Here is a 9,720-nt window from a genome sequence, read left to right on the forward strand (position 1 = left end):
TTCCAAAGGATATTTAAATTAATAGTCACAGCTCCTAAATTAAGAGCAGACTATCTGAATCTGGAGCTTTGAAAACCTACCAAATTTTCTGTTCCAAACAATGAAAAAGTCTGAATATTTTACTGATCTGAATGGAAACAGTGAGTGTTATTACCAGATGAATATTCAATTAAAAGCCTTGCATGTTCTTGACCATTCTAAATCCTTTGGAAAATAGACATACTGCTGTCTCTGGTGTTAATATAATGTACTTCATGTGTAAATTTGATTAGTTGCAGCAGAGTAAAAGATTCATCCCAACATAAGGGAAAGAGAAAAAAGTTACAGTACCTGCAGTGATGCAAATGTTCTATTGATAACATGGCACAGCAAAAACAACGTTTTTAATGGAAGGGCAGTTTCTCTTCAAACTTCATTGAGAAGAAGTTTTCATAATGAAGGTTATCCTGACCAACATTTTCCTCCTCCATCCAAGGCTCTGAAGGAGGAGAAGCTCTGAGGAATTAATTTATTGGAAGAACAGTTCTTTATTCTTGCCAGTTCTGTCAATAGTTCCTTTTGTAAAGAACAAATATGTCAGGAGGAACATTATTGACCCAGACAAAGTGATGCCCTGTGTTTAAGAGAACAGAGGCAAGGTCACTGTTTTGAACTAAGTATAAAATAGATTATCTGTTCCCCCACCTCCTTCCTTTTTAATGCCTCTTTCCCCTCCTTGAGACCTTGTTTTGTGCCTGAGTCAGCGCCAGGCCCGGGTCAGCCCCAGCTGTCCCAGCTGCCGCAGTACCGCGGGGCTGGGCAGGCTCTGTCATTCTCCCGAAGCAAAACATTTCTATTTCTACTAATAGGGTGTTTTCCACATAGGAAAAAAATCCATGTGCTTGATTAATTCTGCTTCTGTGCCGCACACTTTGTCTTGCCATTGAGTTGCTTTGTGATCACCAGTTAGATGATGGAGAGATGCTCCCTGCAAAGCCGGAGCCTGCAGGCAGTGCCATAGCCTGGCTTTCCCACTCACACCTGTGGGCTAAATATGTGCAAGTACCCCTGAACCCCAGCAGCAGCTTCTGACTCCAAGGGAGCCAAATCAGGGGTGACATGAGGCCTGAAGGAGGATGCTGCAGGGGTCACCTGGAAGAAGGTGTTCTATATTATGTGGAAATAGTAGAGAGGCAAGACAGGGAGTGTCAGTGAGATGAGATGAAATGAAAGCCCGATACCTCTGGTCAAGGCAGAGTTAAAGTCTGGTGCACCACCAGTAACCCAGTGCTGTTTGCTGGGGCAAAGCTTTGATATAAAGTAGAATGAGCCTTGTCCAGATGAGTGGATGAACTGGTGCAGGCTGTATCCCGCAGAAAGAAGCTCTTTTCCAGCAGGGTGGTCTCCTTGGCTGCTCTGCAGTGCAGTCTCTCGGGGGCTGTCAGCAGCACTGTAAAGCAAAGAAGGATTTGCAATGTGCAGTTTGCTGTAGGATCATGCAGAAGTAGCACTAGAAATCAGACCTACAGAGTAAAACAAAGCAGTGGTGACTGCTGAGACAGAGAAATACGGAAAGCAAAAAAAAAAGGAGTTTAAGGCTGTTATTATGGACTTTTGTGCCCTGCATCCTGTAATTAGGCTCAGTAATTGCTGATTGTCCTCTGCTCATGCAGTAATACACTCCTGACCACCTCCACAGAGATCTTGGTGTGACAGGTAGGTTTGCCCCGATTTTGCATGTGCAACTCATAGATCTGGGCCATACACCCTGATTATTTCTCTTTTAATCTTTGCAAGAAGTGGGATGTCTAAGGCACCTGCAAAGACAACATGATAGGATTCTAAATTGTCCACCTCTGCAAGTAATAAACTAACATAACTTCAGAACAGGCATTACTGGCTATTGCAGAGCTCATGGGCAGATGTTTGTTCCCACTAGTGCAGAGGAACCACTGGACCCAACAGTTCCTTTCACCACAGCAGGTGTGCGTGTAAGCACTCAGTTCCAGCTTAGCTGAAAGGAATGGGTTGGCCCATGATGAAAACTATCATGCACAAGACTGGGATGAGTACTCCCTAACTCTTAAACACAGTGGGGGGCCCTGTATGGCTAATGATTTCTGAAAGGGTTCTCTTTCACTAGTCCTTGAGTGTCAGAAGTGGAATGAAAAACGTTTGACAGTAGAATCTTGTCAGAGAAAAAGCTCAGAGTGGGAAGGAAGGTTTCACCATTGCCTGTCCTGGTTGGCCAATATTGGAACACACAATTAGTAATTATTATTGTTACATAGGTTGGTTGATATTGGCTTAGTTTTTATAAATTAAAACATTCATTGTATTCCTTGCTTCTTTCAGTGCTGTCAGTACTACTTACTCATAGAGACAAATAAGTGTTTTCCAGAGAAATTTTGGAAATTTTGGTCATCTTCCATATTTAGGCCAAAAACTCCTAATGTATTTGCTTTGCAGTTCATTTGCAACTTAAAGCTTCTGCTTAGACCTTAAAGACAATGTCATGAGTTTTTTGGTAACAGTGAAGTTTGAAGAGATGGTACTTTCCCTCTGGGTCAGCTGGGACCCGAGCATGCTCTGTTCAGGTTAAGCATCATATTGAAGGTCTCTCCATGCTTAGCACATTTTTTAAGAAATATGGGCATGTGAGGTGTGGTGCTCAGACCTCACAGCTTCAGTGAGTTTGTTTTATTACTCAAAAAAAATGTCTCTGTCCTACCAGCTGGCTTTGTTACAAACTAGAGAGATGAAAACCTAGTGAGGAATGAATTATAAGAAGTCATAATTATTCTTCATGTTTGGAAAACAAGCCCCTATTACTGTTCATGCAGAGGTTTGGAATTGTTTGCATTGGTTCCAAAGCAGCATGGAACTCTTTTTTTCCTATGAGTGATGGAAAACAGTTTGCCTGATACATTACTGTGAAGTCAAGTGGGGAATTGGCCTTTCCCACGCCAGACCATATGTTCCTAACCTAAAAGCTGAAATTATTTCTGGATCTCTCTGTTCCAGGTGATTTGTAGTGCTAGGATTCATCTTTTTCATTTAGTGAAACATGCTGTTTGACTTTGCCTTGGTCAGTTATTACAGGCTAGTTTGCAATGTGGCAGCTCTCTGGAGACCCGGCTCGTAGCTACTCATTGGCCTAGAAGAAAGGATTTAATGATTTTCTACTTCCTCTGTGTTTGGTTTTAGGGTGTAGATATTTTATAAACGTGAGTCAAACTATTTACTGGTGACATTTTACGAATTTTCACTCTGTTTAATCTCTGAGTAATGTTTTTACGTTTGTATATGTTGTGGCCGTTGGCGTTCCGGACTAACATGTCTCAAGGATGTCTTAGAGTATTTTATCTTTAAATGGATTCTATCATTATTTTTTAATTTCTTTGTACAAAAATTGTGCCAGTCCCTAAAATAAGCCCTATCCTTCCCAGCTACCCACACCAGAGGTACAGAAGTACAGCAGGACGAGAAGAGGGCTCAGAGGTAGGGTGCTCCATGGGGCTCTGGGTGGGTGCCAGCCAACGAGCAAAGTGAATTGTGCAGCTTCTCTTTGGGTGCCAACAGAACCCAATTATGTGAGCAGATAGATCTCAGTGCTTTATAAAGCTGAGGAAGTGGCTTTATCCCTGCTGTACAGCTCTGTAAGCCAAGTCAGAGAAGTAAAGTAAAATGTCCAAACTCAGAGGTTGGGTCTGTAACTGTGGTGGAAATGGTACAGATTTATAGACCTCTTGCTGTAATCACAATTACCTGTGTTGAAAGAGGGAGTGTTCCCTTCCAGCACCTGGCTGTGTCACACGGAGAAAGGCGGATGCAGGAAAACCAGAATCTTGAAGAGCAACCTGGGATTCCTCTGAAACTTGTACAGATCTGGTCACACATCTCTGGAAATAGTGTCACAATGGGGAAAATCCCTGTAGTAAGCTCCAAAGCCTGTACCTTGAAATAAACCCAAATATGAACTGAGATTTAGAGCAGTGTTAATTTAACTTTTTCTTTAGAGCTGAGCTTTGGCATTAATTTTCTTTAACTTTCTTCACCTGGTAGTTTTGGCTATGGAAATTTTTGTTTGGAAGAATGACTTTTGTGATACCGTGTTCATATAGGAAATGTCAGTGATTCCAGCAGGGTTAGTAAAGGTTTCATGAATTTTTCCTTCTCAGCATATCACACAGTATAAAAGCAGCATTGATGTTCGTGTAAACATGTCTGAATTTTCTTTCAGATGATGTCAATCCTAATGATCACCATCATTTTTGAAGACTGCCAATGGTCTGTGTCAAGATCACTGCTTGGACTTATACTTCTTAATGCGAAAGTAAGTGTTTAACAAATTCCACCAGATTCACTCTTCATGTGGCAGAATAGTTAAAACATGGAAGAGAGCTGCCTGTTGCCCTTCAAATCACCCATCGCTTACCTTGGGACCCTTGCTCCATTATGCTCACATTAGGAGTGGAGAGTAGGTTTCAGCTCATGCACTGTGTAAATATCTTATAGATTAGTTTACACAGGTTGAGTGGCTTAATTTTGACGAAAAATCCTCTCAAACTTTTACCCCAACTTTTACACCCAAACTTGGATCATGCAAGTATACAATTAACCTTTTCCTAATGAATGTCTTCACGTTTCCAGAATCAAGCAGGCATGGAAGTTATGAAAGCTCATTGGGCTTTTAGATAGAAAGATGAAACAAGAATGCTGTGACAATCACAAGAAAAATTGTTTCCTAGAAAAACAGTTAACCAATTTCTTTCTCTGAAAGGTTTCCCAGGAAAAACCAGCTTTGGGGGGTATTATCTGAGCACAAGCGCTTAAGTGCTGGCATTGATTGCAATTTGGATTGTGTGCATCTGTGGCAGATTCTGAAAACCAGGAAATACTCTGCAATTTGCCCTTTCAATACAATCTGAAGCTATGAATTTGGATATACCCATCATGTTTCCCTGGTGACTTAATAGAGACAATATTGTCTGAAAAGGAAGCCATCTGAGTAAATGCACGCGTGTTGATCTAAATGTGTGCATTTTTGTGTGGTGAGCTGTCGTTTCTGAAGATATTGACCTGTTGACTGTGCCTTTCTGCAGAGCTGGCTCTAACTTTATTCTGAATTGCTTTATTTCCTGGGCAGTCACAAGCCTCAGTGTATTACTGCTTTGGAGAATGAATTGTCTATACAATAAGAGGGTGCTGGAAAAAAATCAGACACTAAGATTAGCAGCAACCGCATACATTAAAATTCACACTGAAATCCCAGCCATGGGAGGAAACTAATAGAAGAAGAAAATATATCAAGAAGAGAAGAGCTGTCTCATCATTCACCTGTGCTGAAGGATCCAATTTTAGCCATATCCAACAGCACTGTCATTCATCTTCTTGGTGTGTTATTGTGATTTAAATCCAAGCTCTATAAGAGAGAGCAGTTCTTTTAAAATGATTGAGAGGGAATAAGGGCAAATTCAGTGTTTAGGAAAACTTTATGGCATCACAATATTATACTTTACAGATGGAAGCAATATTTCCTACTTTGGAAGGAAAACTAATCATTTTCTATCTGCTCTGAGTCACTGCATCATTATAAAAGTGGGAAATAAGTAGTTTTGTGCATTCCCAATCTTGTTCAAGACGACACTTTTGTTTGTATAATGCTTCTGATTTATAGCATTTAAGGATTAGCCTGACTACATATTAATTATGTGGGTTTGATACTTCAATATAAGAAGAAATTAAATATTTCACTTGAAGATAAAACCATGGAGCTGTAAATCATAAGGAATAAATTTGTGACTGGCAGAATACTCTTTTTACTGAAATTAGACTAGTTCTAATGATTATGGGGTTTGCTTAGCAGACGTGGATATGTACAAGCACTTGTACTTACGAACAAGTCTTACATTTCTTTTGCAAGGGTGGAGAACAAGAAATAGGATTTACAATATTTGTATTGCCCCTATTGCATCAAGGTTATTTATTTCATGTTCAGAAAAAGTAGGACACATACTTATATATAGCTGTAAAAGTCATCTTTGCTTGGCTCATTTCAGTGCACTGCTGATTTATTTATTGGGAATGGGTTCCTTTATTTCAGGTAGGGTCTCTACAGTTCCTGAGATAGCAAGAACACAGTTACCATGTTTTACTGCTTGTTCTCTTCTCCTTTTGTTTTAATGAGATCTTCTTTGCCTATAACTCATTTCAAAGGGAATGTGTTGCTTTTACTTAGTGACTCAGAAAAACTGGCATTGATACATGCTTGCACCAGTAAGGTTAGTTAGGCCAAAATGGGAATTGTACCCAGGGTCCACCCTAACATAGCACTGAGTCTTTTGAGACAGCAGCAGCTCAGTATCACTGGGGTGGTTGCACGTGGCTCCTGACATTGTTTCCTTACTGAAGTGCAGCAGCAGATTTAATTTAAATGCTGGGGCAAGAGTTTGGCAGGAAAACCTGTATCCTGATAATGTCTCCCTCTTGCTGTTGTCCTTCAACCAAAGCACACAGGCATTCGCCTGCATGGGCAGAGGTGTGTTGTTTAAGGCCTTGAGCAGCCTAGTGTAGCAGAAGGTGTCCCTGCCCAACCCCAGAGGGGTTGGAACTAGATGATCAATGGTTCTGTGATTGCAGAGAGGCCTCAGAATCTTTAATGCTTCTTAACTGAAGGATGGTCAATTTAGATTATATATAAGGAAAACATTTTTTACACTGAGGGTGGTAAAACAATGACACAGGTTGCCCAGAGATGTTCCATCTGTGAAAACATTCAAGGTCAGGCTGGACAAGGCTTTGAGTAACCTGATCTAGTTGAAGATGTCCTTGCTCACTGGAGGGGGTTGAACTCAGTGACTTTTAAAGGTCCCTTCCAACCCAAACTCTCTCATAATTCTAAACCCCAGGGCTCAGAACAGCTCCATGGTGTTGATACATGGATGTCATGGGATGCTGTGTTCAGGAATGGTAGGCAGAGATGTTATTCCTTGCTGTTGCTTGAGGATGCTGTTGATGCTTTCTATTATAGGGTTGACTGAAGTTCCTGGAACAGACACTGGACAAGGTCTCAGGGTTGTGGTCTTCAGGTGGCCTGAACTTTGCATTTGTCACTGTGAGACAGGGCTTCTGTGTTAGGCACAGGTCCTATGCACCTGCTCCCAGAAGATGTTCAGTTTTGATTTAGGGCTCCTAAGTGGTTTAGGACCCAACTGTGTGATCAGCTCCTGCCTCTGCTTCCAGCACTGCTGCATTGGCAGCAAAGACAGTAACACAGAACAGGGTGCTTCTGGTTTGAGAGGAACTGTGCTGAGAGCACAGAATTTACCAAGGAAACATTAAAGCAAACACTTCCCATAATCCTGTAGAATTGTCATGGCTTATCCTTAGTGTTACAGTTTTACTACATTTTCTTTCATTATCCCACATTTTTGCATGTGTACAGAAGAGCTGTAATTTTGATGGTAATGGTGTGTGTTTATTTTGAGATTTGTTTAAGGTTTAAATAGGTTTACACCTGTTAAAGGTTTTTAAAAAAATCTGGCAAACAAATCTCAGACTTTCATGCTTTCTAACACTCTGTATGACACCCTTCAAGTTACATTAACTTCAAAAGTCTACTAAATTTTGCATACTAAAAACTGATTTTCAGCCTACCTTCAAAAAGCTCTCTTTTTATACACCTGGAATTTGTGGAATACGGGCAATATTCCTCTAGACTGCAATATCAGACTGCTCAGAAACCTTGCCAGGTATGTGGGCACAGGTTTATCAGAGTGATTCATTCTCCTCTGCATAATTGTAAGTGCTTATCCCAGGGATGTGCTTACGCCCAAGGCCATCAGGCTCTGACTGACACGGTCAATGTAATAAAGACTAAACGGGGTTATATGACTTGCTTGGCTGTAGTAGCAAGGTAGTGGAGCACTAGAGGTCCCCTCCTGTTCCGTGTTTCTAACATAAACCAACATTCTTCTAAGGTAATACAAAGTTCTGCTTTAAGTAGTCCATAGATCTGTCAGAATATAATGGGAATAGTACTACAGAAAGGACAGAGATGATGAAGCTTCTCGAGAGCACACAGCAAAGAGCCCAAATTTGTACCATTCTGAAAAGACCTGAAAAGTGCTCAAGGATATTCCTGCTACCTCTCTCTCTTGGCTTTCTGAGTTGGAACTGGTTAGGGGCCAATGCCCACTGCTGATCCCACTCCAGTCCTGCTGTACAGCTGGTGCTGGTGCAGGTCAGGGCTCAGTGCCTGGACCCCATCGGGGTCAGAGCCCTGCCTGCTGCTGGCCAGGCTCCTCACCCAGAGGGCAACGTGGACTCGCTCACAGCTTCACCAGGTGAGTAACTTCGGGGTTAAATTTCCAAACCTCATTTTTAATATTCTCTACTTTGCTACTGCAGTACTCCAGTGACCTTAGGGCCACCTTGCTGAGCACTCTGAGAGCAAACATGGAGTCCTGGGCCAGAGCTTCAGGAGCCTGATGGAAGGAGTTGAGCAAAATCTTTCTGCAAAGAACAGAGAAGGGTAAGTTCATAACACATATTCAAGCTGAAACAAATAAAAGACAAATGGAAACTTTACCTGGAAAAAATGGTAACATAGGAAGTATTCCAGGTCACCTGAAACTACAGTTCCTTTTCAAAGAAAAGATAATATCCTTTTGAAGAATTCATCCCCAAACTTAACAGAGCCCAATCATTTGGTAATTATGTGTCAGAAATGCATTTCTTAATTGAATCCCAAAGTCAAGCTTTGCCAGACTGCAGCTGCTGCACTTGGAACAAACTGCCTCATTTCAGCAGGTGAACCCCAGAGCTTCCCTTTTCCCACTGAAACCCCTCTGATAAAATCCTTGTTTCAGCCTCCAACACTGCCATTGCTCTGACAGAGCCTTTTCTTGCTGGGGTTGAGATCAAACAACTGCTTGGGAAGTGGCAGAATGAGAAGGGATCCGGGGGCCCACTTACACATTGTAGATAAATGAGGCAAGGACTATCTTTTTTTCTTAATATAAATCACAGATTCAGCTGATCTTGCCCTCATTTGAAAAACAGAATAGAAGCCTTCACAAAAGAAATGGCAAGTTTATCTGCACTTCATGATCACACTCACTTTTTTTTCCTAGCTAGCTGTATTTTCTCTTCCATGTGCATTATTCAACAAAAGCAGACCTTGAGAAAGAATAGAAAGACAGCCTGAGTCCAGACTGGAACTTCCTGGAAAACTTCAAACAAACTGGAAAGGGACTTGGAGAGAAGTGATGGCTAAAACCATTTAGTGATTTTATTTCTCTGATTTCTTCTCTGTTTGTTAGTGGGAAGATTATGTTGGATTTTTTTAAATATCAAATAGTTTTTCAGTAATTATTGTCTCCATAATTTCTTTCCTATTAAATTCTGGTGCTAAAGGTGTATGATCTGGCTGTGGATGATAGCCAGAGAAGGGGGAATTTGGAAGGAAACTCAGAGAAGCACAGAGATCACATTGAGGGCACTAATAAATCAGACAGACTTTGTGTAACTTGTACTACAGATTGGCAAAAGACCTGGGGGAAAGGCAGAGGTCCACTGGGAAGGAGGAGAAACCTGCTAAAACAAAGGAGAACTGAGCTGACAGTGGTGAGCTGTGTCATTTAGTCTCACCCTAAAGCTGGAAATGACCAGGAGATTAATTTGACTGAATGGTCCTTCAGGATTTCAATTTTAAAAAACTATTAAAAACTGAGTAAA

General features: G+C 41.2%; 1 long non-coding RNA gene across 1 annotated transcript; it reads left to right on the top strand.

Annotated features, from left to right (window-relative positions):
* The first annotated feature begins 8,422 nt into the window (after nucleotides 1-8,422).
* On the top strand, nucleotides 8,423-9,354 carry LOC113957608. Its single transcript, XR_003531235.1, has 2 exons — nucleotides 8,423-8,515; nucleotides 9,117-9,354. It is a non-coding gene; the product is annotated as an uncharacterized LOC113957608 (long non-coding RNA).
* The last annotated feature ends 366 nt before the right edge of the window (nucleotides 9,355-9,720 follow it).

The sequence above is a fragment of the Corapipo altera genome, unplaced genomic scaffold, assembly GCF_003945725.1.
Source record: "Corapipo altera isolate COAL_440 unplaced genomic scaffold, ASM394572v1 111, whole genome shotgun sequence".
Classification (NCBI taxonomy): Eukaryota; Metazoa; Chordata; class Aves; order Passeriformes; family Pipridae; genus Corapipo; species Corapipo altera.